Genomic DNA, 8,934 nt, shown 5'->3' with positions numbered 1-8,934 from the left:
GCTCTATAGAAGTAGCTCCAGCCTCAGCTTAATAGAAGTAGCTCCAGCCTCAGCTCTATAGAAGTAGCTCTAGCCTCAGCTCTATAGAAGTAGCTCCACCTTCAGCTTAATAGAAGTAGCTCCAGCCTCAGCTCTATAGAAGTAGCTCCAGCCTCAGCTCTATAGATGTAGCTCCAGCCTCAGCTTAATAGAAGTAGCTCCAGCCTCAGCTCTATAGAAGTAGCTCCAGCCTCAGCTTAATAGAAGTAGCTCCAGCCTCAACTCTATTGACGTAGCTCCAGCCTCAGCTCTATAGAAGTAGCTCCAGCCTCAGCTCTATAGAAGTAGCTCCAGCCTCAGCTCTATAGAAGTAGCTCCAGCCTCAGCTCTATAGAAGTAGCTCCAGCCTCAGCTTAATAGAAGTAGCTCCAGCCTCAACTCTATTGACGTAGCTCCAGCCTCAGCTCTATAGAAGTAGCTCCAGCCTTAGCTCTATAGAAGTAGCTCCAGCCTCAGTTTAATAGAAGTAGCTCCAGCCTCAGCTCTATAGATGTAGCTCCAGCCTTAGCTCTATTGACGTAGCTCCAGCCTCGGCTCTATAGAAGTAGCTCCAGCCTCAGCTCTATATAAGTAGCTCCAGCCTTAGCTCTATAGAAGTAGCTCCAGCCTCAGCTTAATAGAAGTAGCTCCAGCCTCAGCTCTATAGATGTAGCTCCAGCCTTAGCTCTATAGAAGTAGCTCCACCTTCAGCTTAATAGCAAGTAGCTCCAGCCTCAGCTCTATAGAAGTAGCTCTAGTCTCAGCTCTATAGAAGTAGCTCCAGCCTCAGCTCTATAAAAGTAGCTCCAGCCTCAGCTCTATAGATGTAGCTCCATCCTCAGCTTAATAGAAGTAGCTCCAGCCTCAGCTCTATAGAAGTAGCTACAGCCTCAGCTCTATAGAAGTAGCTACAGCCTCAGCTCTATAGAAGTAGCTCCAGCCTTAGCTCTATAGAAGTAGCTCCAGCCACAGCTCTGTAAAAGTAGCTCTCAGCCCCATGAGCTATATTCCTATCCACTGCCTCTTCATCCCACCCCAATAGCCTCATCCCTAGTCCTAGCCCCAAACCCAGCTCCAACCTGTGTCATCCCAGCACAACCCGGGTGGAGCTGAGGGGAAGGAAGGAGGGAAGAGGGGTAACGGAGGGGAATAGACTGAGACACTGAGGTTTTACAGCAGATTCCTCAGGTTTGGGGTTGAATTCAGTGGAGGGTGGATGGAACCTCCACTAGCGAATGCTAGGCTGGTTGATCTAATGCACGCTGGGGGACACTAAAACTATCTTCCCCTGGTGGTGTCTTCCCTATTTTTGGAGGGTCACATACAGACATGCCTGTTTTATATTACTCCATTGGGCCTCCAATGGGCCCGCAACGTCTCCCAGAAGTTAATTTGTTGTCTCTCTGTCTAGCCAAAGGGAGAGCGGGTGGAGGGAAGAGGGAACACAATGAACTTGGCAGAAGAAGGGCAAGGGTCTGAATTCAAGACAGTGTGGAATTCTCTGTCTGTGTCTGAAGTCAGCCTGGCTAGCTGACCTTTAGCCAGTTTTTTTCCAGACTCCTCTCTCTTTCTCTAAGTAGGAAGGAAAAGGTTAACCCTTTCTGAAGCACATAGTTCATAAATGTTTCATACTGTTTTAACTTCGCTGTACAAGGGTCAATATTTTAGAAGCAATATTCTATAAGATGTGCTGGTACTCAAGCATTAGAACATTTGAGGTGCCAGTAATCAGTACCAGTGTGCACCAGCTAATTTCAAACTCTGGATAGATGTATCATGTATGTGCTTGTCTGTATGTTTCTGAGTACAAAATGTATTTAAGAGAACAAGGAAAGCTGAGAGGTGTGCTGCAATCTGTATTAAATGTCTTCAACCGTTTATAAATACCACCACAGCAGGAAACCAGGGACAACAGCCAGCCTGTTAAATGGCTGTCACACACACACACACACACACACACACACACACACACACACACACACACACACACACACACACACACACACACACACACACACACACACACACACACACACACACACACACACACACACACACACACACACACACACACACACACACACACACACACACACACACACACACACACTGGAATCAAGACGAAGGTGCAAGTGATCCTACACAATCCTGCTCTTTACTGGGGACATCTCACCTCCAGAAAACGCTGCACTGACAGACAGTTCCACAGCCCTGGTCTCGGATCAGCTTTCCCTTCCCGATCCCTAACCTTACTCATTAGGATTAAACAAACACAACTGACCCCAGATCAGCACTCAGGGGCTACAATGTCCATTTACACAAAACTGACCCTGGCCCGAGCCAACCCGGGGAGTGTGCCATGTATTTGCCACAGGGGAGTTTGACCGGGCAGACACCGAACAGAACTGCCAGAACTTCTGGCGGTGTGGAAAGGCTTCTCACCTCACCTTAGGCCTTGTCATTCTAAGGTCGACATGACAGCGAACCACAGACCCACTGGCTGCTGTGTTCAGCCCCACACCGGTCGCTCTACGCTACACAACAGCTGTTTACATTTCACTTTTAGCACAGAGCTGTCATCAACCTTTTGAGGGACACCATTATAAAATTAGATATTTAAAGTAAGTGGCGGGGGAGGGGGGTGGCTGAAGTCAAGTGGAAGACGGAGGACAGGGGTTCACTATTAGGTGACATAGTCTGGTGTTCTCCGGTGTACAGTGCTGTGCCTTTTGTGAACCCACTGTGGCTCGTTATAGGTGTCCTGTTTCAACTCTGACCTCGGGGAAGCAGGTTGGTTTGTTGGTCAATAGTCACTGTCTTTAGAATGGTATGGTGGTGGAGACAGACGGTTATGTGGTTATGACTCTGGTAAGCTCGCTGGATCAGCCACAGGCATTAAACCTGTTAACGTTCTGACATGACTAGTCTCTTGTAAATTTGGTTCTGGGTGTCCAGATGATGCCATGACAGGCCCGTCCAAACCACCCAATGAAATATGATGAAACTAGACAAGTCTATTGTTACTATGAGTTAGTGGTGGAGCAGGTTGCAGGGAAGTTATAAACAATTTGCAGTGGGGTTTTATAAATGGATATAAACAGTATATGTGGTCTTTTATGGCCATTGAAAAGGCATGTAGTTGTTCATCAAAGCATCTGGAGAAAACCTCCATGTTCATAGGCTGGTTATCAGTGTTTTGTGTGTTATGAATTGGGGAAAATCAGGGTTTGGGTCAATTCGAATTTAAGGCAGTCAGTTCTGGAAGTGATTTGAATAAAACATTTAGAAATTGAAAAGCTTAAAAAATAAATAGCTTTGACGTTTCATTTATTTATTCAGAAGTCATTGAAAAAAATGTCATTTTTTTTAGAATGGAAGAAGAGTTTATATTCAAAATGCTATATCCACCAATTTTTCACATTTCAGTTTTTTTCATCAGAAATGATTGCTTATGGATACCTTCATACTGTACTGTATGTGTGTAAAATATGTTCTCAGACGTTTATTTAAAATATTTTAGATGTGTATTAAAATGTGTTTTTCCGATAAATGCTATATATCTGTTTTTTAGCTGGAATGGAATGGTTCGCATCCTGTATATTTGACTGTGATATGTGGTTGTCTCACCTAGCTTTCTTAAAATGAATGCACTCACTGTAAGTCGTTCTGGCTGAGAGCATCGGCTAAAACCTAGCAGGACTACTTATTTCTCTGAGAGTGAGGCGGATATAACATTTAGTAAAATGATTTGTCTCTCTGAAATGAAACCATCAAGAGATAGATTTGAAACAAATACATGTCTGTCATTGAACAACCCCATGCCTTGATTAGACAGTGAAAAGTCACACAAATCTCTTTAGGAATTTCTTTAAACAATAAAAGCTCATTTACCAACATTTCTGAAAATAGATATATAGTGTTTTGGAATTAAACTATTTTCAGTTTACTCCCTTCAATTTGAATTGACCCCACCATGGGAAAAATCTAATATTTACCACAAGAGGGGGAAAAGAGGATTTAAAATCCCTATTTTCTGGACTCTGATTATTCTGGACTATATATTATTCATCCAGTCATTAATGACAAGATGAGTACAGTGCAGAGTGCAGAAAATAGAAAACATTAGCTTAAATTCTGTTGACAAAAGCTGATGTACAAATTAGCTCAACCAACCTGTACCCCCACACACTGACTCGGTACCGGTACCCCCTGTATATAGCCTCCACACTGACTCGGTACCGGTACCCCCTGTATATAGCCTCGTTACTGTATTTTATTGTGTTACTTTTTATTATTTTTTACTTCGGTTTATTTGGTAAATATTTTCTTAACTCTTCTTGAACTGCACTGTTGGTTAAGGGCATGTGAGTAAGCATTTCACGGAAAGGTCTACACATGTGACAAATACAGTTTGATTTGATTTGTTATCAGCAGGCCCAAAATCCCCACGTCATTTTGTCTGTTAGACCTCTACAGAGAACTGTACTCTTCCTAAAACCCTTAACATGTCTGCCAAGAAACAGCCAAAAGTGATCATTCTAAAAGTCAGTTTAGTGTTAAGCCACTGGGCCTTAACTTGCCAATAAGTTCCAAACCTGTATGAAAACCATGCAGTTCAATGCATTGCAAATTCCACAGACCAGAGTGGAGCTATCAACACATAAAATGTCAAAGGACTCTTTCTTTGTGAATAGACTCTAGCACATCTGTGATTTAAATCGACTTATATCTATCTACCAGAAACCAGAATCAAATCATGCCTATCGCTCTCTGTAATATTTCTTTAGTATCTTTTTCTACTTGCTGGAGCATCCAAGAAGAGCAAAGTATAGGGAAAGAAAACGGTATGCTGAAATACGTTGCTTATTCAACCGTGCCAAATTTGTATCAGTAACTCACACTTTTTCAGAGACAGGAGGAACAATAGGGTCGTTAGAAAAGCAAAGCTCATATCGGGGCACATATCCTAACATACTAATTACCTGGCACACAGTTGAATCTGTTTATTATGCATGAAATAATCTAATGTGATGACTGCAATAATGATGCGCACACAGATAATAAGATAAAAGAGTGGTAACCAATTATGGACAGGAGTCACAAATGTCTTTGTAGTGGAGAAAAGCTCAGTGATAGACTAGGTTGAAAATGAGTACTGTCTCTACATACTACTCTACATAATATACTGCCAAGCTTGAATTAACATCTATAAAATGTCTGTACGACAATACATTTAGACATTTTATTACAATTCATGTTCTTTATTTACTGCCATAAAGCAACCCTGGTAAGATTAGGTTAGTCACGTAATTTAAAGACAATGGTAAATGTCTAAATGTTTTACTATATGGAAAGTGTCCATTCTATTGTGTTGATAGTTGGATAATTGGAAAATAGGAACTAGGGCCATTGTTTTAAGACACATAGTCTGAGTAAAATACATAGGTGTTCTCTCAATCGCTTGGTACAATGGGTATAAGGAAGACAGGGGAACTCTAACATGGACAAGAAAACTACGACCATTCTTTTGTCGCCAACTGTTCTGTGTGCAGATTCCTTTAGAGTTTGTGTCTGTTATGATAATATTTCCCAGAGCCGCTGCATCCACTTTATGCATCTGCCATCTTCTTGTTTACATTCTGACTTGAAAGTCGACAACTTGATGCCTTGGGTCCAATAAAACGTAACACATGTGAAAGAACATAAAATAAGGATTGGCGTGTGTGGTGTGGAACAGCCAGTGGGAAGTAAGATGAATGTTGAGTCATAAAAATGCAACCACTTCTTAAATCAGAACTGGCATTAGCCTAAAAAGTCTTACAAACACACAGCTTTCATTCACGTGGTGTGTGTGCCATTAAAAATCAAGGCATAAGAGTAGACACATTCATACACAGTCGTTTCATTTATGTTTCACTGTTTTAAAGGTTTAGACTTCATATTAACTCCCTTTTTTCAAGTCTGAATGAAATTCCTGGACACAAAGGTCAATGGGATATCCATAAACATGTCACTGAGCATTTCCTGTTGAGGAGTTAAAACCTGTAACCTGTAGTCGTCCTTAGATTGCACAGATCTCAGATCAGCTTACCCTACCCAAAACCTTAATCATTAGAGGTTAGGGATGCAAAACGGACCTTAGTTCAGTGTCTCGGGCCTACTCTATACTATTTCTAAGAAACCTTGTCCTTGCTCACAAACCACCCTGGCCCCCTTGGGCTCTAGCCCTCCAGCAATACAGGAGCATGCTCTCTTGTAGGGAGGCTAAAGTAACACAGGCTAGGGCTAAACATGATCTGCTTGCAAAGGAACTGAAAGAGCAGTGAGCTATTCAGACATTTCTAACCTATCCTGCAGGGCAACCGGCCACAACTTTACATTCTCACATTAACTGTGAGTGATGTCACAACAAGTCTACTTCCCTTCTCTATACAAGAATGAGAATGTGCAGAGGAATTGTGCAAGCATACTCTGTGACTGAGCAAGGGAAGCAGCTGTTGAAATTCCAAACAAAATCTAAAAACTTGAACGAGGAAAACAGCAAAACAATCCAGTCTAACTGACTAAAAGCGAAGTGCAAAGGGACTGATTCTCAACGCAATCCTGTAGCTTTGACATTAACGTCAGTGTTTTTCTTACCCACTTATTGTTTTCTCAAACACCCTCACTGAGTGCCAGAGTGCCAGACTCATAATTTTCTGAAACTAATGGGGTGAGAACAAGAGAGGGGAAAGCAATGATTGAATGATCTGAATATGGCAGACATGGCCTTCTGTGCACTTTGCGAGTTGACGTTTTCTCAATTTTGGTTTCAATAAAAGTTGTCAAAGACCATTAAAGTAACTTGAGGAAGCATGTGTATGAATCGCCCACAGTTATCTGAGGCTCATCAATTAGGAAGGAGATTATTTTCTTAATTAACTTCTCTATTTAAGGATTAGGGAACAGAATGGGAAAACGTCCACAAACTTTACTTTGAACAAAAGTGTATTTCAGATTCTTAAAGTTTGGACAACGTGAAATAAGTACAGTATCAACTATCAAGTACATCTTAACATGTGGACAAGCTGAATGTAAAAAATGCTCACTTCCATCCCCAAAATAGACTGAAGAGGTATCTTTAGAGGGACCTATGTTTTTCAAAGACCTACATTGCCTAGAACCCCTAAATCATCTAATATGTCAAAGCCGAGAGAAGCTGGGAGCTTTACAGTCTCCCTACGGCCAAAATGCATCAATGCACTATATTGCGGAGATGAAACGGTACTCCTTAAAGTATTTTGGAGAGTAAAAGTCTAGTAAAACATAAGACATAACATTACCAGGGAGAAATAAAATGCACTCCCACTAGTCAATGTCAGCATAAAATCATGGTGCTTTTTACAAGGAATTGGACCACATTGAGGAAGTCATTTGTAGTTAATAAGTGAAATTTCCACTAAAACGCAATACAATAAATTATTCTGTCATTGCCGCTTAAGCGATGCTTTCAGTCCTTTGATCCACTGCTTCTGCTATAACAAAGCCCATCAGGAAAATGTCCTTGATTTCCTATGTCAGACGTTGCATCTGGCTTTTGATAATAAACCTCTATGGACATCATAGGGAGAACAAAAACAAGATGTACAGATGGATTTGCAGGGAAGGAAACTCAATTATAGACTAATGTTAAAAAGCCATGAGGTGAGAGTACAGAGGGAAAATATTGTCCTCCAAACCAGAGATGTCCTGTAATACAATACAATGAGAAATACACAGGAAGTATACAGTAAGGCAGAACGGGCTGAGTGATGTCATTCCAGCAAATTGTGAGAGATGGCACTTCTTAGGACAAAATGGCACTTAGGAGATTGCATCCATTCAATGGACCTGTGTACTGTGTACTAAGTACAGTCTACTACTGTCTAGTGCCAATCATCAACATAAGGAAATGGCCAACCAGATTCCATTAAGACAACTGTAGGCACATGGTTACCACCAAGGAGTAGTACTCTCTCCACGCCCTCTGTGTCTCGGCCAATGCTTTGTAACACAGCCAGTCAAAATGTCTAGGAAACTCGAGAATGACATTTCACACCTCAAAACTAATTGTGGGAATATGAATGGTAGCTCTAGCTGTAGTTTTAACCTACGTTCCAAGAGTCTCCCACTAAGGGTGTATGTTTTTTAACCAACTGTTATCATATTGCTGCCCATTCATGTAAAGTGAGGGAAAGAAGTATTTGATCCCCTGCTGAGTTTGTACGTTTGCCCACTGACAAAGAAATTATCAGTCTATAATTTTAATGGTAGGTTTATTTGAACAGTGAGAGACAGAATAACAACAAAAATGCATGTCAAAAACACATGTCAAAAATGTTATTAATTGATTTGTATTTTAATGAGGGAAATAAGTATTTGACTCACTCTCAATCAGAAAGATTTCTGGCTCCCAGGTGTCTTTTATACAGGTAATGAGCTGAGATTAGGAGCACACTCTAAAAGGGAGTGCTCCTGATCTCAGCTTGTTACCTGTATAAAAGACACCTGTCCACAGAAGCAATCAATCAATCAGATTCCAAACTCTCCACCATGGCCAAGACCAAAGAGCTCTCCAAGGAAGTCAGCGACAAGATTGTAGACCTACACAAGGCTGGAATGGGCTACAAGACCATCGCCAAGCAGCTTGGTGAGAAGGTGACAACAGTTGGTGCGATTATTCGCAAATGGAAGAAACACAAAAGACTTGTCAATCTCCCTCGGCCTGAGGCTCCATGCAAGATCTCACCTCGTGGAGTTACAATGATCATGAGAGCGGTGAGGAATCAGCCCAGAACTACACGGGAGGATCTTGTCAATGATCTCAAGGCAGCTGGGACCATAGTCACCAAGAAAACAATTGGTAACACGCTACGCCGTGAAGAACTGAAAACCTGC

This window comes from Oncorhynchus gorbuscha, linkage group LG02 (genome assembly GCF_021184085.1).
Source record: "Oncorhynchus gorbuscha isolate QuinsamMale2020 ecotype Even-year linkage group LG02, OgorEven_v1.0, whole genome shotgun sequence".
Classification (NCBI taxonomy): Eukaryota; Metazoa; Chordata; class Actinopteri; order Salmoniformes; family Salmonidae; genus Oncorhynchus; species Oncorhynchus gorbuscha.
Note: the sequence above shows the minus strand (reverse complement) of the source record.